The sequence below is a fragment of the Erpetoichthys calabaricus genome, chromosome 7, assembly GCF_900747795.2.
Source record: "Erpetoichthys calabaricus chromosome 7, fErpCal1.3, whole genome shotgun sequence".
In the NCBI taxonomy this organism is placed as follows: Eukaryota; Metazoa; Chordata; class Cladistia; order Polypteriformes; family Polypteridae; genus Erpetoichthys; species Erpetoichthys calabaricus.
In genome coordinates, this window is record NC_041400.2 from 70853554 (window position 1) to 70874924 (window position 21371).

The following is a 21371-nucleotide window of genomic DNA, read 5'->3' on the forward strand; positions in this document are numbered from 1 at the left end:
CAAAAGTCTTGGCAATCATTGAGATGTTTCTTAGCAAAATTGAGACGAGCCCTAATGTTCTTTTTGCTTAACAGTGGTTTGCGTCTTGGACATCTGCCATGCATGCCGTTTTTGCCCAGTCTCTTTCTTATGGTGGAGTCGTGAACACTGACCTTAATTGAGGCAAGTGAGGCCTGCAGTTCTTTAGACGTTGTCCTGGGGTCTTTTGTGACCTCTCGGATGAGTCGTCTCTGCGCTCTTGGGGTAATTTTGGTCGGCCGGCCACTCCTGGGAAGGTTCACCACTGTTCCATGTTTTTGCCATTTGTGGATAATGGCTCTCACTGTGGTTCGCTGGAGTCCCAAAGCTTTAGAAATGGCTTTATAACCTTTACCAGACTAATAGATCTCAATTACTTCTGTTCTCATTTGTTCCTGAATTTCTTTGGATCTTGGCATGATGTCTAGCTTTTGAGGTGCTTTTGGTCTACTTCTCTGTGTCAGGCAGCTCCTATTTAAGTGATTTCTTGATTGAAACAGGTGTGGCAGTAATCAGGCCTGGGGGTGGCTACGGAAATTGAACTCAGGTGTGATACACCACAGTTAGGTTATTTTTTAACAAGGGGGCAATTACTTTTTCACACAGGGCCATGTAGGTTTGGATTTTTTTTCTCCCTAAATAATAAACACCATCATTTAAAAACTGCATTTTGTGTTTACTTGTGTTATATTTGACTAATGGTTAAATGTGTTTGATGATCAGAAACATTTTGTGTGACAAACATGCAAAAGAATAAGAAATCAGGAAGGGGGCAAATAGTTTTTCACACCACTGTAAATGATAAGCACACCAGTGTAATACAACGTGTACCAATTAGCCTGATCATCATTTACAAAACCTTTCTCTTTCTTAGTGCATTGTACCACTTGACTGTTGTCGAAGTTTCCAGACCCTCCGGTGAAACACGTTAGTAACTCGTATGACAGCACTGTTATTGCGATCCTAATATCATTAGACCTCTGGGATTTCATGATAGACAGTGAGTTACATAAAGTAATATAAAATTATAATAAACCTAGAAAGGGCTGGGCTGTCATTTGCCTAAGTCAATATGTCCTGAAGTGTGAAAAAAATGCAGGATCAAATAAATACATTTTTTGCAGGTTCCTGGGTTTTTTGTTTTCACTTCCTTGACATCTGGCAATAGCTATGATTAAAAAATATTGTAAGATAACTATTCAATGACACCAGGCATCATATATAATAAAAAACAGTTGTGAGAAAAAATAGCACAAGTGAATGTACACAAAGCAAAACAAAAAAAAAACTAGCACAGCAGTAATTTCTTTCTAGCTTTTTGCTGTTTTTAGCTGATTACTAAATTTTGTTATAAGACATGAAGGCATTCCAGCTGCTAAATCAAAGGAAGGAATCTTGCATTACTAACTACTGTATATTGGAGTTTTTTTATCTCATGATTTTTTCTACAAGATTTCAACAATGTTGAGGATGGAAAACGGGGTAAAGCGCACATCAGGTAAGTAGATTTGTGAGCTAAATTATAAAATGGAGTTATGTTGTGCTGATGTGTTGCATGTTAGTTGACTTTCGTGTCCTTGCACATTACCTGAACAAAGTAGTACTTATTTTTCAAAAGTGCTAAACTGTGCTTTACTTTAAAATGTAATTTCAAGTGGCAAATGAATATAGACCATGATTGTGAAGAAATAACTTTGACTTGAAAGACAAGAATTACTAAATGTTAGGAAAATCTATGAGCATTGGGTGCCCACCATGTTCACTTCTGAAATTATGATGTGCAGTGTTCCCATGAGAAACTGAAGCTAATTAACTTGAATTGATAGAATTTTAAGAAGTAATAATAATAATAATAATACATTTTATTTATACAAGGCGCCTTTCAGGGAGCTCAAGGACACCGAACAACAATAAATAAATAAATAAATAAATAAATAAATAAATAAAAGACACAATTATAAAAAACTTAAAACATCAGAAAATCTAGAAATTAAAACCAAACAAAACCATTATAATCAGGATGAAAAAGAAAAAGCCATTTTAAACAGATGCGTTTTAAGTTTACATTTGAAGGATGAATATGATTTGATATTTCGGAGATCCGCAGGCAATGAATTCCAGAGCTTGGGAGCAGAACGACTGAAAGCTCTGCTCCCCATGGTGGTTAGACGGGCGGGAGGGACAGTCAGATGGGTGGAGGAAGAGGATCTAAGATTACGGGATGGAATGGCAACATGAAGAAGGTCAGACAGATATGGAGGGGCGAGGTTATGGATGGCCTTAAATGTTAATAGTAGAATCTTAAAATCAATACGAAACTTAATCGGGAGCCAATGAAGCTGCTGCAAGACCGGAGTAATATGGTGAATAGATGGGATTTGAGTGATGATACGTGCTGCAGAATTCTGGACTAACTGAAGCTTATGAAGAGATTTATTCGGGAGACCAAAGAGGAGTGAATTGCAGTAGTCCAGCCGAGAAGTGACAAGACTATGAACAAGAATGGCAGTAGTATGAGGAGTGAGGGAGGGGTGAATGCGATTAATATTACGTAGGTGGAAGTAAGCAGACCGGGTGATGTTATTAATGTGACATTGGAAAGATAGAGTACTGTCGAGGATGACACCCAGACTCTTGACCTGAGATGATGGGGAAACAACAGAGTTATCAATAATAAGAGAAAGATTATTGGTTTTGGATAATGATGATTTTGAACCAATGAGGAGAACCTCAGTTTTGTCACTGTTTAATTTAAGAAAATTCGAAGAAAACCAGGATTTAATTTCAGCAATGCAGTCAATAAGCGAGGGTGGTGGAAAAGAGGAGGTGGGATTACCAGCAAGGTAGAGCTGGGTGTCATCAGCATAACAGTGAAAATTAATGTTATATTTGCGAAAAATATTGCCAAGGGGAAGAAGGTAAATAATAAAAAGAAGAGGCCCCAGGACAGAGCCCTGGGGCACACCAGAAGTAACAGCGGTGGGTTGGGATGTGAAGGTTTTAAGTTGTATGAACTGAGTGCGGCCTAAGAGGTAGGATCTAAACCAATCAAGTGGAGTGTGGGTAATGCCAATCAGAGATAATCTATTAAGGAGAGTGGTATGACAAATAGTATCAAAGGCCGCACTCAGAAGTGTTTCATAACAGGGGGATGAAACCTTGACACATCACCTTGACTAAAAAGCAAAAGATGAGGGGGTCTGAGTCTGTGAAGAGTCTATCATTAAAACTTTGGACCTTCTAAAAGTCTAAAAAAATAACATTATGTTTTGTTTTCAGATTGTATTCGTGTTTGAAGCAGTTAATCTACTGAAGACATGCATATCCCGACAGATAGCATTCTCCATTGGTAATTTATTGCATATTACATAGCAGCACAATAAGATTTCAATGTCCAGCCAATAAAGGAGCACTAATAAGACCTAAGCACAAAATGGTATTTCTCAGACAGACTATGACTCAATCCTAAATACAAACAACTACTAAAACAACCAAAGCATATTGATTCTCCAAAACTAAAGATATTCAAGATCTAAACAAGTGCTGGGAAAATCATATGCACACTTTTTTATGATGTTGAGGATGTAAGTTGATTACATACTGTATTTCTAAAGTAAAATGTAGGCCCAAGGCAATGCCACATCCATCCTTTTCTCATGAGATCACTACCCGTTTCCCAGTCTGAAGGACTACCTTCATTAGATGGCAATGTAAAAGAAGGAGACTTTAAATCAGGATAAGTTCTTTCCTTGCGTGGCATAGAAAAGCTTTGGTGACTTTACACATGAAGAAGTGTTTATGGGGATTACTTTGTAGTGAAATGTCAAGCAAAATTATACCTTTTATTGGCTAAGTAAAAAGATTACAATATGCCAGCTTTCGAGGCAACTCAGGACCCTTTATCAGGCAAGATGTAATGTAAAGGGGATTACTTTGGAAATCAGAACTTGGATTTAATAGGTTATGCTGACAACATGGTAGATTTTTTTTTTGTAAAGCACTTTGAGGTGCATTTAGTTATGACATGTACAGTATTATAGTACTAGGGTGTTGTACCGTGTTAGCCATTATGAATGTAGAGGAAAGCCCAGCAAAATGACAGCTTTTATTGGCTAACTAAATAGTTGGCCAATAAAAGGTGTCATTTTGCTGGGCTTTTCTCAACACGTATTATATAAATAAATGTTTCTGTTATTTTAACACACATTTAGTACATTCAATGTGTGCTGTGAAATTAACATTTACATTTTCTCCGCGAGTTTTTAATCCTGTTCATTTAGTTGTTGGACTTGGTTGATTATTAAAAAAAACAAACAAAAAGGAAATCCTTTAAGGGCGTTTATGTTCCAGAGGCCTTATCATTTGTATCCTTTGCAACTGATTAACAGAAAATACCTTTTTAGGGAATTAAATAGTTTGGGTGTCATGGTCCCTTTAAGAACGAAGTAAGCGCGTGATCCTCAGTGAGTTCAAGATGGCAGCTTGCTCTGAGCGTGGTATGGGAAAATAAATCGAAAACAAAACAATAGTGGGACTGTTATAAACCAAGAAAACGAGTAATGTGAGGATCGACGAGCGTAGCACACAAATGCACATCGGGCAAACACAATTCAGGTAACACTTTTCTGACGCTTCCGTCATCACATGCGAGCTGTTGAGAAAGTAAAGAAATCGCGAAAGTGGCTTGACACGTACTTTTCAGGAGCTGTGCGAGCACTTTATTGCTTTCTGTTTGTGGCGTTATCTTAACCTGCTACCTCTCTGATGTTCATTTGTTGTGTGGACTCGTGTTTAACAGGTAAACGACTGCTCACATTTATTGTGTACTGTTTTTATTGAAAAAAACTTTAAAAAAAAGCAATACGAAAACAACTGAAGGAATTACATGGTGATAATGCTGATATTAGAGTTGGCAACGACCAGAAAACGGAAGCTTTCGGCTGAAATGAAAAAGTTCGACTACGAGACACGTTCATTTTGAAAATATAGCTGGCAATTCGAAAGTGCCGAAAAGAAACGGCAGTGCTCGCTGGCTGCTTCTGGCGAAGCCGAGGAAAGAGGTGCGCGCTCCCGGCTCCGTGTGTGTTTGTATGAGTGCGCGCATTCTTGTCTGTACAGTACTGCTTTCTCATTCGTAATCACCTGAGTCGGTCAGAAGTCACGGCGTGACCTTCTCCGTTTGTGTTTAAGGCGAAGAAATCAGCAGTAAAGTAAACGTCAGCTTTGAGACGCTTATGCCGAAAGCAAACTTTGCACTTTCGCTTTTGTAATGATCTGGGAAACAAAGAAACGTTTGCGTTTGTGAATACGTTGATGGTTCACTGATTTTGTTTCTTGTTTGAAACTGGTGGTATTTAAAAATATTTTGTAAGAATGGGCACATCGTAACCACTTGTGTTACCTATTAATAATAATATCTTTTAGATAAAGTGACTAGAATGATGCGTTTTACTACATCGTTAGTTTTAGTAGAAATTTTAAGAATAACCCATTCAGTTTTGTGAATCTGCTTGTCATTATAGACTTGTAAGAATGTCATATTCTTGGGCACAAGGTAACAAGGTGGAAGTTTGTATGAAATTGGTGGCCAGTCTACGCTATTGTCACTCATGCTTTCAAAATGTCTGCATTTATTAATAAGAATTTCCATACTAATTAAAGAAAAATGTATAAACTCCACTTAGAAAATAGACACACTGTCTTAAACCAGCTTTTTTGAACTTTGAAGTATTGTTCTTTTCCGTGCTCCTCCTTGATACTTGTAATTATGACTACAGTATGAGTTTTTTATGCTGTGCATAGCAGTTCTAAAAATCGTATTACTGTACTTGTGCCTGATAACCCTGTTCTTTAATTAAAATACACAACTTCTGCCACGTTAAAACTCGAGATGTTCTTTGGGGATCTCTCATATTGCAGACTTCTGTATGTTTGGTTTGTTGGTAACTCAAAAATGTTCTTTGTACAGTATTAGTGTGCCATGGAGGACCAATGCCTCAGTCCAGTGCTGCTGTAATGATAGTACCTCATAATCCTGAATGGTAATTTGTGGGTTTTAAAACTCATGCAGCACTTGTTGAATTGACAATGGCGATCAGGTAACTGAATCAAAATATTGAAATATGTTTTATTCTGAAAAGTAATTTAATAAATTGGTTAGAATTTTTTTTCAGAAAAATCTGATATACAGACACCATGAATAGGTGGGAATTAAAATGAATAATAATGCATTTTATTTCTATAGAGCCCTTTCCATGCTCAAAATGCTTCAATTCCAATTCATGTCTAATATTTTTTCCAGTCAATTTCTTAATTATTTATTGCTACTAATGCTTCATGCACCAGAGGACTTAATTTTCATTCATGCTCTTATCAAGGTTGGAAATCCCGATTTCTTTTAAATGGCTGCTTTCACTATTTAAGTGCTACTTGTTTCCCCAACTCACTGCCAGATAAAAATGAGGTACTAATGGCTCACTAGCTAAAGCTGTTCAATTTACACCTGAATGCATTCATTATGAAGTATCAGTTTTAATAAAATGTTTGGACAGAAATGTAGAGTTAAAAATTGAAGGACAAAGAAGTGTTAATCTGTTCTTGTTCACCAAACATTGTATTTCAGTTAGAAAATTAAGCTCTGCTTGTTAACAGTTAGAAATTCCTGGAAGTACCAAATCAAGGCATTAACAAGCCATATCATTAGCAGCAAGAACTGGCTTCTAATAAATACATTTAGAATCAAACTCTGGAGCCACTTCAGTATAGGGCCAAAATTTAATACTGATTTTGGAAAGAATGCATGTCATCAGCCCACTTATCCCACAGTACAATTCATATTGCAATCCTGACTTCAGGATGCAATATTCCCACTATATGAAATTTTCATGAAAAAATGTGCTGCATGCTTAGTGTTACTTAGACATTCATAAATGAGTACATTGCAAAATAAATTGAAATCGGTGCACAGATAACACTACATGTAGCGTAGGTTTTTGTAATCTTTTTGTTTTTTTTTATTAATCTTGAATTTTTAACGTGTCACATGAGGCAATAAGGAATTGATTCTTCCAAATTAAATTTATCATTTTTTTTTCTGAGTTAACATCAACCATTTCTCTAACAATGGCAGTCCTTTTATTTCCTGCTTGAATGCCATACAAACCTGTTGGCTATGAATCCTTGCTAGATCTTTGAAGAATTTCTAATGTTGTATTTCCTTTAAAGAAAAATGAAAATGTCAGCTGTGTCCTTGAAACTTGAAAAACAACTGCTGGCTGTTTTTTCTCTACCCCATGCTAGAGAACCGCTGTCGTATGATGCACTGCTGTACAATCATCCTTGCTGAAATCGACCACTATTTTTGAATCGGTAACAGCGAAAGATGTATCAATGTTTCAAGCACTTGTTCTCACGTCTGTGGCTTGTGAGAGCTGCCATATGAGTACATCATGAGAACTGTTCCAGTACAATGATAAGGTTAGGCTTTGTCAGTCCCAGTAGAGTTCGATTTGAAAACAATCCTGTGAATGTAATGGTACATATAGGGAACAGTATTGCAATTTGCTGTACTTGTCAGAGTATGAGACATACTAAATTAGGTATGTGCACAGAACACTTAACTGTGCTTCCAGCCTGCTTTCAAGTACATTGATATCTCTGTTGTGCACATAAAATTATACAATTGGTGAATAACAGTTTTGCCAAAGTGCAATCTATTCATCTTTTTCAGTTGGATTTTCAAATTCTCAGCTTTCAACGAAAGATGTTTTTTGTTTGCCTTTGTGCTTCATTTTAGTCATGTAATAATGTAATTTAGTATGATACAAGGCAGTATTTTGTATTGCAAAATTTCATACAAGGACATTTTGTTTCAGGCTGAGTTATTAGTAATGACAGTTTTGAGTTATTCTTCAGTTTGTATAAAGCAAGCTTTTCTTACCTGGTTTAACCTGATTTTTCATTGAAAGGAAATTTTTCTAATGGCATCCGGTGAAGCTGATTTAAAATGCAAAGAGTTTCATGCACAAGGTTTTCTCGAAGTGCCAAATGACTCTACAGGTAGCATCCACATAACATGGCAAATTATCTGTTTTAAGAATGACTGGGGTCAAGGTAATCTGAATTTTCAATTGATTTCTTTGTGCTATTGTCCATCGCTAAGAAGCGTATAAAAATGTTTGTAAATTCTTGGCCAAGTTTCAATGAATCATTTAGTGAAAACAAGTTATTAAAACTTTTGCAGGGTGCAGAAGTATATATGGTACAGTCATGCATATAAACTGAACCTGTCCAGAAAGTGGACGATTGCTTATGGCTTGTTGCTGACTTTTTAGTGACACAGCAGCTATGCTGGAAATACAGTGACTATTGTGATATTTAATGCTTAAAATTTTTTTAAAAATTTATTTTAAATAACTGTCTAGCAGATCCAGTATATCAAAACTATACCAGTGTTTTTAAAAATGCAAATATCTAAGCAGCTTGAGAGAACTTTGGGACAGTAAGATTTGTTTATTTTTGAGATTTAAAGGCATAATGACTTTAAAGTTCTCCTTTTTTGTGGTGTATTCAACAAACATCTCTTTATGTTTAGACATAGATGTGCTAGTTCAGGATCCTACTTGTTAAAAATTACCTTCAAACTTTGCTTTCTTGGATTATAATAACCCCAAAGCAGTGCCATCAGTTTTAATTTTTAAATCATGCCTGAGTACATACCTATTTAATGTTTTATTGTCTATTTTATGTACTTTGTCATAAAATGCTATTGTCATTGCTTAGGTATTTTTATGACAACAAAATCATTTTATTACTTATTCTTTGCACAATATATCCTGGCTTTAGGACACATTTGTGCTCAGTTGTCTGTGTCTGTTCACAGACAGCCTTGTAAGTGGAGTTTTCCTGTAAGTAAATTAAAAAGCATGTGTTGTGTGAAGCTATTTAACATTGTGTGTTTGAGTCTCGTGCCAGATCATTGTTTGTATAGAGATTTCCTGTTCTTCCTAAGTGAACATGGGATTTCCTCCCACATCCCCAAACACAGGCATATTACGTAGAATCCATATTAGTGTGAGTATGGTTGGATGAGTGTGTGAGTGGGTGTAAAATGAAAGCTTTATATGTCTAAATTCAGAGAAAAAAATCTTGCCTAAGTAGAAGCTGTGTCTGTCCAGCATGAGTAAGGTGGCACCTGTAAGCATATGGGCTTACTCGTAGAAAAGGCCAAACACACATAGCTGTGAATATGCCATTTCAAGCAGCAAATGATCTAAAATGTGTTGGCATTTAAATTCAAGAATGACTTTTCAGTATTTAGCCTACCACAGTATGTAGCTAACATGGTTACTAAAATAACACAGTTCATGCACTGTCAGCTTAATATTTCACTGGTAAATAGATATGCTGCTGATAAAGTAAAACTGCAAGAGCACGGATGTATTATACTGCTTGGTTACAACCGTGCATATTCAAGTACATATTAAACCTAAACTGCTGAACTGACCCACAGAAGAGTTGAATTTGAAGGTGCTGGGAAGTGAATTACTGCACCAGTAATGATCAAGATAGCAGTCCACTAAAACTGTCACATTTTACATTTTTTGCCAAACAGTAATTTTTATTCAGTTGAATTTTGTTTTTATAATTTTTATTAAATAAAATATATAAATTAAAAAGCTACTGTATATACAAATGTTGTGTTTTTTGAATGGGTTGGAAACATTTTTGGGTAGACGCCGGACGTACTGTAAGCGTTCAAATCGTTCTCAGGATGGAAGGCAATTGCAACACTAAAACGCACCACCAAACGCACCCTGGGGTGAAGGTTGCTGCGAAGTAAGACCAGCATTGAGGTGACAAACACAGCTGACGTCTTTTAAAATGATAGAATATTTGTAATTTTTCAAAAAATGACATGGATAGGTTAAATTACAATATGTGCACTTTTTCAAGGTGCAGATAAGTTGTCAAAAACATTCTTTACTTGAAAATTGATGTATTCAGTAAGTTTTACTGACACTGCACTTGCTAGTAAATAAAAGCTTTATAAGCCTTTTAAAACTATTTTATTCATAATGCTAAGATTGTTACAATCTCATACTCTCTGCCAGTGGCCTCTATTAACATATATTTATTAAGTTCCATTTTAATTTGTATGTTAAAGAAAACAATGACAATTGTTCTTATTTATTTTTTTACTTTTGGCCATCTACAGTTATATTATTTTGCATCAGAGGTGGATAACACACTTATACAAGATGCTGTAACAATTTAGAGCAAGGATCAGTTTCACAGACATCATAGTCAGCCAGGAGAAGCATGCTTACCAAGCTTCCTGCATGTGCTATTTGCTGAAAAGTTTATATTTTTACTTTTAACATTTTTTTTTATTTTTTCATTGATGACACAATTCACATGTCTGCATGCTCATCAGCCACTTGTCTTTAATTTTTCATCTGTACCTTTTAAGTGTCTTGTACCTTACCCCACAGAATTGAGTAACTGGATATTTCTTCTTTTTAATTTAAAGAGGTATGGTCCATATTATTTAAAACGTATAGTGACAGGAATGGATGGAGTTATCCTGCAAGCATAACTTATTAAAAGCAGCAAAAAGAGAATTTGGTCTGGTCAATGTTATGGTGTGAGAAATTTCATGATGCTTAAATAGATTACAGCAATGGGATGCCAGAAGGTTAAAAGGACATCACCTGCACAAACAATAATTCTGTAACCAGAATTATACCAGCATGTTGGTGTCAGTAGTTGTGAGTTACAATTGCTATAGTGTAGCTACAGCTTCAAGGAATAGGTTGCAAAAACAAAAAATGGAAAAGTGGAATTTTTTTTTAATGAGAAAAGTATGATTGATAGAGGAATTCATCAAGGATAGCCACTGAAGGGATTGAGTATAGTGTTTTAAATAATATATACTGCATTGAACCCCACACACAACAATAATACGAGTAACAAAGTCCACTTCATATGATTGAAAGGAATGTTGCAGGACCACAAAATTGTTGATCTCTGAAATTTGTAAAGCATTTTTTTTGAAGCGAATATGCTGTGTTCGCTAGTGACCTTGTTTGCCGAATATCTTACTAGAAATTCACCCTGCAGCTGACTTAGATGAACATTTTGTTTCACCATTGCCACAGTGATGCTTTGCAAGGCAAGTGTAACATGAATGCATTGTAGCAGTCATGCACTGAACTTACATGCATGCAGTTGCCAATCTGCTTCACACATGCATGATGCCACAACCAAATCAGAACTCTAGCTGCATTTCTTGCAGTACTTTTTATTTCAGGGGTAAATTAGCTGATTATAAGGAGAAAATTATTATTACTGCCGCCGAATATATAGCATTGATCCGTGTGTGCTGGCAGTGTGTCATGGCTAATTTAGCTATATGCTAGAACTAAGGTCTAAAGGAGCCCTGTCCCTCCTTTAATCAGAAAACCCAGGAGACCCTGTATAATAATAATAATAATAATAATGAAAGATTTATTACTGTTTACATTGTGTTTCTTGACTGAAGAAAATGGTGTGAAGCATTTGCACCGATACACAAGAAACAAAAATGATGTTCTAGCTGCGTCTGAAACTGCAACTTCAGAAAATGGAACAAGCCAATGTATGCCCCAAGATTGAGTGTCTGTGAACTTAATGATCAACATTTTAATTATTGCTAGTTTGCAGCAATTTGGTTATTTTGTTTATCATTCAGTCTGCATCTCTTATTGTTTGAGGCACAGTGACACAGTGGTTAGTACTGACGCCGCACAGCTCAGATCACATTTTTGGCCACAATAATCAGTCAAGCATATTTGGGAGATGCTTCCCTAGCCCTGTCTAACTGTTTATACTTGAAACAATTATAAATGATACATGTAATTATTTTATATAGAATCATTATGTGCAAAATGTAGTCACTTGTTAGTTTTATTTTTTGTTTTCTTATAATTCTCTGAAGGTGTTTCACGGAGGATTGACCAACTCATATCTGCTAGCATGGGTTCTCCACTTTCCTCTAGTATCTCTCCATTTGAGCGATGTCTTGGTGGATCCTTTCAACATGTTCATCAGAGGGCAGTCTCTTGTTCTTAGGGGAAAAAAAATCCAAATGAGTTTAGGAAAAGGTTTTTAAAGACATGTTGCAGTGAAATAGTACGTAGAGCGAATCTCCTTACCTAGTTTGTTGTAGTTTTCCACCTTTTTATTCCCACCAATAAAGTAAGTTATCTTACTGTTTGCTTACTTGTTACCGGATGAAGACAATACATAGATTAACCTGACCTTGCATATTTTCTGTCAAAACCATTTGAACCACTTTTTCTCTTCTGGTCAATAAAAAGGACTATTTAGAAGGAATACGAAGAGAGAAGAAAACATACTTTGTGAAAGTAAAAAATGTGTAGAAAATAATATTAGATTATTTCCACCTCAACTAATGCTAAGAAAAAAGAAGACTGCTATTGATTTCATCCAAGTTCATGGGACTATTGAACAGGGATGCTTAATCATCTGTGAGACATTGAAGGGGCAGACAATCGAGAAGTGCTTCCACATCAGTAGACATTAGCCTCAAATAATAATTAAATCATCATGGAATTATTTAATGGCAAATTTGTGGTTGGTATACTGTATGTAAAGCCTGATTTGGTTGTAATACTGGCAATAGAGTAAAAATTGCATTTATAAAGTCATAGTGTAAGCAATTTCTAGATGTAGCACCTGATATATAATCACTGGTCAGCAAGCATTTTGCTACAGAGATTCTTTCACTTGTTCTTTAACAAATTTCACTTGCTGACTGCAGATCTGAAAACCGTTTTTGTCTACCACGTACCATTTTTTTAGTTATGAGTGTTCCAGGTCTTGGACAACTAGGGTGACTGGACAGTAAAGATGGATAACCATTTTGATAAATACTGGTAATTCTACTAGGGATGCCACACGCTACTAACAGCTCCGAGTTGTTTACCTTGTCATTATTAATTTTATTTAAAAATTGTTCATTTTTAGTTAGCGGAAAAAATATTTGTTACTGATTACCAAGTCTTATATGACTCTTAAGCATAATGACACAACTCAGACTTGACGCTGCAGTAGGTAGTCGGTTTTACTGTTTCCTTAACATAACATAAAATAACTGTGTCCTCATAGGTGGCGCAGTGGTAGTGCTGCTGCTTTGCAGTAAGGAGACTGGAAGATTGTGGGTTCGCTTCCCGGTTCCTCCCTGTGTGGATAGCGCTTTGAGTACTGAGTAAAGCGCTATATAAATGTAATGAATTATTATTATTATTATTAACATTGCATTTCAGGACATTTTGTTCACTAGATTCACCATTACTTTGAAAATTTTGTCAAGGCGATGGACAAAAACGGTGATGCATTTCAGCATTTACAAAATAAGTTTGGTCTCGAAAAGTGAATCACTAAACTAAGGAAGGTGTTTTTGTTGGTCCTGAAATCCATGAACTGATGCTTGATGATGAGTTCAAAAGGAAATTGAAGCCAACTAAATCAGCAGCATGGGAAGCATTCGTGCAGATTGTCCAGAGTTTTCTTGGCAGTCACAGAGCAGAGAGTTAAGCTGAGCTTGTGGAGAACATGCTGGTATCGCGTTCTGGTTTGTTTTCAGAATAAACATATCAAAACAATTTTGGTGGGACAGAGTTCAAACTCCAGATATTGTCTTGATATATTAAGTATCTATCTATCTATCTATCTATCTATCTATCTATCTATCTATCTATCTATCTATCTATCTACCTATCTACCTATCTACCTATCTACCTATCTACCTATCTACCTATCTACCTACCTACCTACCTACCTACCTACCTACGTGTCAAAACTTCAATGTTGTGTATTTCAAAAACCTGACGTGCTAGCTTAATTTCGATTTCTTATATGAAATCAGTGTAAAAAACTTAATAAAGAGCTGGTCGGAACTTCCCAGTAGCAAACAAAAAATATTTTTTTGTAGACCTGTGAATTAGTCCTTAGTGTAGTGGCTTCGAAATTCAGCCCCCTGAAAATAGTATATCAATGAGCTATAGTTTGCTAATATTAAAAATAAGCTTGCATTTCACATCCACCACTTTTAGGTTACATTTTTTCCATGACAGAGTTTAGGTTTGAATTCATTATGTAGTTTAACACAGGCATAATGAAAAGAGAATGTGATTTTAACCTGAGAGGTGGTTAAAGAATGTTAACTGATCTTTGGATAAGTGCAACAGATTTGCCTACTTTATAGAAAGGCTTCTTACAAAATTGCTGGTTGTTGTTTTTTTTTTTTTTTTTTTTTTTTTAAAAAAGTTGTGCAAGGAGGTATATTAAAAACAGTAGTGGTCGGAGGAAGTGTAGGTTATGATAATTGTAGAATTAACTGAATGAGAGAATGATTAACAAACTAGCAGTGTGACATAATCAAAGAGCCAAGCAGAAAAGCGTGTGTTTTGTGCAAGCTGGTAACAGAATCCTAAAAATAGTGTCAAATTGACTAAACATATTTATAAATTTATCACAGGTGTTATGCTTTGTTTTAAATTCACAGTGGACAATGATGCCATTTTATTCTTTTTTGCGCAGTTTAAGGAACCTTTTGCGAAAGGAGAACTCCAGAAGATGACTTGCCCATGTAAACACAGTTTTTTAAGAAACCAGCTTTCTGCCTTAATCCTGCGTTTGCGTGTGTGTGTGTGTGTATGTATGTATATATATATATATATATATATATATATATATATATATAAACTGTACTCGTTGACTAATCAGGTTGGACTGTGTTGAACTCTGGGTAATTTTCATAAAAAGGTTTGCTCACTTATTACAGTTCATATACAGTTTCATATATAAAGACGTTTTAGGTACAACACGGCTTTTATAGAGACACAAAGGGTTTGTAAGTAATCTACAAAGTTGGGACACTCGTGCAAACTGTTTGTTTCATGTTTCATAATTAACTTCCAGTGCTGCAGAAAAACTAAGTTCTTAACCCCTTACTTGTTCCCTTAAAAAGGTCTTTTTTGTGTTACTGTACTCTGAAAACTTTTTTTTTTTTTTTTTTTAAAACCCTGGTTTTGACTAGCATATACATTACATGTGGGCTTTTTTATCTGTCTCTCTACAAGCGTAGGAATCTTTGTGTAGTTAGAGTGATTAAATTAGAATGGAATTCTAGGATTGCCACTCTCCAATTCTGTTGAATAAATAAATAAACTGGGCTCTTTGCAGAATGACTTCAGAACATTTATTTTAAGGTAATCCATAACAATTGGCCAATAATTGGTTTACTTCATTTTTCACACTGTATATTTAGCGTTTCCACTGTATATTTAGTGTTGAAAATCCATTCAGAATAATAATAATAATAATTCATTACATTTATATAGCGCTTTTCTCAGTACTCGGAATAGAGCTGTGAAATTGAACATTGCTTTTCGAATATTTTTCAGATTTATTTAGAAATGTTATTCGAAGGCAAAAGCCAACATTCAATGTACAAGAACAGTTTGTTTTACCTGCACTCATTTTGGCATTGAGTTACTCCAGATGCACTATGTAAAGCTGCACTTTTTTATTGGTCTGTTTTTGCACTTCACTTCCATGATAAGCCTTTTGTTAATTAAGAATGATTAGCTTGTTATCTTTCATTATTAAAACTTGTAGACCCTTACACAAAGTAATTTTCCCACTGCTCTGTTAAGTGTCTTGTCAGTTGCCCAAGTACTGCTAGGATTTTGTTTTTGCTGTTTGCGTTTGTTCTTGCTGTGACTACCAGTACACCCTTTACTGTAATAATAAAAGTAAAAAAATAAAAAAAAAAATATACACAAAAATACATGAAATGCTCAGAATTGTTAACCTAAGTTTGAATATATTTGAATATTTATTATTATTGAACATTCAAATCGGCAGTTTTTGTTAATTTAACAACACTAATTCAGAAGAACACACTGGAGTTTGGCCACACTGGAGTTTGGCCACCAAATGCTCTTCAGCTTAGGAGTAAAAATGAAGGCTCCTGGTCCATCTTCCAAGGGATAACATGCTTTCATTGCACAGGTATATTTATTACTTTCACAAGGCATTGTGAAAGATGAATAGAACATACTTGTAGGCATAGGCATTCTCAAGATCTATATTACTAAACGACAGTTTAATTTATGTACGGCGGACGCACCGAAGCGCATGCGCACTTCGCCGCAGCGCCCCAGAGTCAAACCCAGCAGCTTCCCAGAGTCAGTGTGTGGTACCCAAACACCAGGACGCACCCACCCTCCATGATATTTCATCCCTCCAAATATCGGAGGGAACAGAAAGTGATTGCCATTCTTGGATTTGCGATTCTTTCGAGAATCACGGGCTTGCTAGTATTTTATATCTGACTGTTCGTGGAATTCAGACTTATTTAATTAATGAATAACCGGCACAGTTTGGAGGCTGTTTACAAGTTAAGAAACTGTAGCTCGTCTCTATCCACAAACTGACTTGGTGAGACTTCCCAACATATTTCCTTTCCACCGACGGAGGAAGCAATGTGCTCTGGCTTACAGTCTCTCTTTAGACACATTCTTTTAAACCTGTGTTTTATTAATATGCATACTACAGTACATGTTATGAGGAATGTGCTTGAAATATTTTATAGAAATCCTTCATTACACCACAGATAATATTTAAGCTGTATTATCCATATTACTAACCGAGAATAAACCGGATATGGACGCAGGTACACGGCGATGGGACCATGAGACGTACTGCACAGGCGCCTACAGCGCACGTCTCATAAACCGCACGCGAAGTCTTATCCACCCAGAACGAAGGAGTCGCGGCCCAAAAACGAAAGAGCTCAACTAACGGGAATGAGAAATGAAGCAACAACGCACCCATAGCTAACGACTAACGACACAGCAACACAAAAAAGAGGATTCTGCGCTGCACCCCAGAGTCAAACGGAAGAGGCTGCGGAGGCCCCACAGGTCCACAAAGATGGTATGAAAGGCGCAGGCGTCCAAAACGCGCTTCTGAATAGGACATGAAGCAACAACGCGCCCATAGCTAACGACTAACGACACAGCCACACAGAAAAGAGGATTCTACACTGCACCCCAGAGTCACACGTAAGACACTACGGCATCCGCAAAGTTCCACAAAAATAGAACGGAAGGCGCGAGAGAGTATGAAAGGCCCAGGCGCCTACAACGCGCTTCTGAACTAAACGTCCACACTACACAGCATGGTCCGGGTAATGAGAATAAACGAACTGTCCGTATTAAATGTACGGCATCCTCACACGTCCAAACCATATAGCATATGTGAATCACATTACAGTGATGCATTATTAATGGTACAACCACAGAAACTGCTCCATATTAACAGTAAGTGCAATTATCCATATTACTAATGGTAGACAACGGATAACTAATGGAGTCACGGCTCCAAAACGATCCAGCTCAACTAACGGAGCTACAAAAGCGAGCCCGCATGGATAACAACAATAGACATAGGCGCCTACAACGCGCGTCTGAAACTGCGGAAGCAAAACTGTCTCGGCTCCAAAACCAAACTGCTCCGCGTGAACAAATACAATGTACATAGACGCCTACAACGTGCGTCAGAAACTGCGGAAGCAGAGCAGGCACGGGTTCAAAACGAAAGACCACAACTGACAGAGATACAAACATGAGCCCGCCTGGATATAATCAATGAATGCAGGCGCCTACAGCGCGCGTCTGAAATGCCGCAAGCAATGCAGGCACATATCGCATACATTCATCAATATATTTCGGGTTACGCCAACAATAATCTCTTTCTAATCTATTTCGGGTTACCCAAGACCAGGGGTTGGCGCGCGAAACCCCCTAGTACTTTAGATGCTTATTCTGTGGTTTTAATAGCTGGCCATTTTTGTGTGTTCCCAAATGCTCTTTAAGTGTTTAGTCTGCTTTTATGTATTAATATACTAGCAAAATACCCGCGCTTCGCAGCGGAGAAGTAGTGTGTTAAAGAGGTTATGAAAAAGTAAAGGAAACATTTTAAAAATAACGTAACATGATTGTCAATGTAATTGTGTTGTCATTGTTATGAGTGTTGCTGTCATATATATATACATATACACATATACACACACATATACACACATATACAGATATATTATATATACATATACACATATATTTTTTTTATATATATATATATATATATATATATATAATTATATATACAGTGGTGTGAAAAACTATTTGCCCCCTTCCTGATTTCTTATTCTTTTGCATGTTTGTCACACAAAATGTTTCTGATCATCAAACACATTTAACCATTAGTCAAATATAACACAAGTAAACACAAAATGCAGTTTTTAAATGATGGTTTTTATTATTTAGGGAGAAAAAAAAATCCAAACCTACATGGCCCTGTGTGAAAAAGTAATTGCCCCCTGAACCTAATAACTGGTTGGGCCAACCTTAGCAGCAATAACTGCAATCAAGCGTTTGCGATAACTTGCAATGAGTCTTTTACAGCGCTCTGGAGGAATTTTGGCCCACTCATCTTTGCAAAATTGTTGTAATTCAGCTTTATTTGAGGGTTTTCTAGCATGAACCGCCTTTTTAAGGTCATGCCATAGCATCTCAATTGGATTCAGGTCAGGACTTTGACTAGGCCACTCCAAAGTCTTCATTTTGTTTTTCTTCAGCCATTCAGAGGTGGATTTGCTGGTGTGTTTTGGGTCATTGTCCTGTTGCAGCACCCAAGATCGCTTCAGCTTGAGTTGACGAACAGATGGCCGGACATTCTCCTTCAGGATTTTTTGGTAGACAGTAGAATTCATGGTTCCATCTATCACAGCAAGCCTTCCAGGTCCTGAAGCAGCAAAACAACCCCAGACCATCACACTACCACCACCATATTTTACTGTTGGTATGATGTTCTTTTTCTGAAATGCTGTGTTCCTTTTACGCCAGATGTAACGGGACATTTGCCTTCCAAAAAGTTCAACTTTTGACTCATCAGTCCACAAGGTACTTTCCCAAAAGTCTTGGCAATCATTGAGATGTTTCTTAGCAAAATTGAGACGAGCCCTAATGTTCTTTTTGCTTAACAGTGGTTTGCGTCTTGGAAATCTGCCATGCAGGCCGTTTTTGCCCAGTCTCTTTCTTATGGTGGAGTCGTGAACACTGACCTTAATTAAGGCAAGTGAGGCCTGCAGTTCTTTAGACGTTGTCCTGGGGTCTTTTGTGACCTCTCGGATGAGTCGTCTCTGCGCTCTTGGGGTAATTTTGGTCAGGCCGGCCACTCCTGGGAAGGTTCACCACTGTTCCATGTTTTTGCCATTTGTGGATAATGGCTCTCACTGTGGTTCGCTGGAGTCCCAAAGCTTTAGAAATGGCTTTATAACCTTTACCACACTGATAGATCTCAATTACTTCTGTTCTCATTTGTTCCTGAATTCTTTGGATCTTGGCATGATGTCTATCTTTTGAGGTGCTTTTGGTCTACTTCTCTGTGTCAGGCAGCTCCTATTTAAGTGATTTCTTGATTGAAAAAGGTGTGGCAGTAATCAGGCCTGGGGGTGGCTACGGAAATTGAACTCAGGTGTGATACACCACAGTTAGGTTATTTTTTAACAAGGGGGCAATTACTTTTTCACACAGGGTTCATGTAGGTTTGGATTTTTTTTCTCCCTAAATAATAAACACCATCATTTAAAAACTGCATTTTGTGTTTACTTGTGTTATATTTGACTAATGGTTAAATGTGTTTGATGATCAGAAACATTTTGTGTGACAAACATGCAAAAGAATAAGAAATCAGGAAGGGGGCAAATAGTTTTTCACACCACTGTATGTATATATACATACATACATACATACATACATACATACATATACACACATAGATGCACTTACAATAACATAGAAATCAATATAAACAACATTAACATCATTATCATATGAGAATATGAAGTAATATATAAGAAGCACATTTCATATAAATATAAATTATTAAACAGTAAAATCTTCTTCTATAATTTGCTACCGTGGCTTTTCGTTGGTCTGTCCAGGATTTTAAATCACCTGTAGCTTGCAAAGCGTTTCACCTATTGACTTGAAATCTGGTACACATATAATACGTCACGTCTGCTATCCGCTTTATGGGTGATGATTGTATTACTCTTTTTATGTTTATTTTATTTTAGAATCAACTCCTATCTGTGCACACCAGGGCGGCCGTGGGCAGATGCGTATGGTGTATTCACTCCATGTTATCGTGCATTGCGCTGTCACTGGTATTTTGATAAAAGAATTTGAACAATATATAAGAAGCGTATAAATTATTAAACAGTAAAACATTAACATTTAAGAAGTAAAGTTACATTGAGTACTACTGCAGTGCCTTCGGGTATACCTCATTTTTTGTTTGCCCATTACATGCTTAAATGTATACATTTTTTGGTGTACCTACCCGAGAACACGCGACATATAACCGAGCGTGGGAGAAGCATGGATTTTAAACACGCGTTGAGTTCATCTGCTGGTCTCCCTCGTGGAATAACTGGTAATGTCTGACTAAAATGTACAGCGAGTAAAACGACATTACCTCCTTTTTTTTTTTTTTACGATCTCTGAGATCTTGCTTTTTTCGGTTCAAGGCTTCATAAGCTCTTTTATGTGCCATGGTGTACTTAATAAGTAGTAATTATCCCAAACCATCATCTTTGAATGTTGCAAGACTTTCGCCTTGTATGTAGATCGGGGTAATTACATTCATTGCATTCCTAGTCTGAATCACAATCTGATTGTATGGGTGGTTACCTGGCATTGTAGGGTTGCCACCCGTCCTTTAAAATACGGAATCGTGCCGCGTTTGAGAATGAAATTGCGCGTCCCGTTTTGAATCAATACTGGACGGGATTTATCCCGTATTTTTTTTATCATTTTTTTTTTTAAAGCAGCGTGTCATGCAAATCATCCCACACGCATTTTATGAAGATGCCTCCTTTCCTACTTTTGATTGGGTAATACTTGATGTCATCGTTAGTTTGATTGGTGTTTTTAACTGTCCAGTGAGGAGGGCGTGTCTTTTAAGTAGAGTCTGCAAAGTGTTGGCACTGAGATGTGGCGTCAGCGCCATAGTTGAAGCCCCTAACGTTGCGGTCAGCAAGTCGGCTAACATCCGCCATTTGCCGTCTTTCAGTTGCGAGAAGCAGATCATAGAATGGTTGAAACTGTTGCCCCTAACGTTGCGCCACGGCGTGTGGTTCGTTTATACCTCGTGTCTTCTCATTAAACTTTTATCTCGCGAATATGTTATTGCAATCCGCAGCGGGAGCGTTTCTA

At 36.8% G+C, this 21371-nt stretch overlaps 1 protein-coding gene across 1 annotated transcript in view; it reads left to right on the forward strand.

Moving 5' to 3' along the window:
- Positions 1 to 4475: 4475 nt before the first annotated feature.
- Positions 4476 to 21371, forward strand: part of LOC114644969 (zinc finger FYVE domain-containing protein 16-like) — a 159473-nt gene continuing 142577 nt past the window's right edge. Inside the window, exon 1 of the mRNA XM_051929442.1 lies at positions 4476 to 4632. The gene's annotated coding sequence lies outside the window, so the exon portion shown is untranslated. The remainder of the gene's footprint in view (positions 4633 to 21371) is intronic.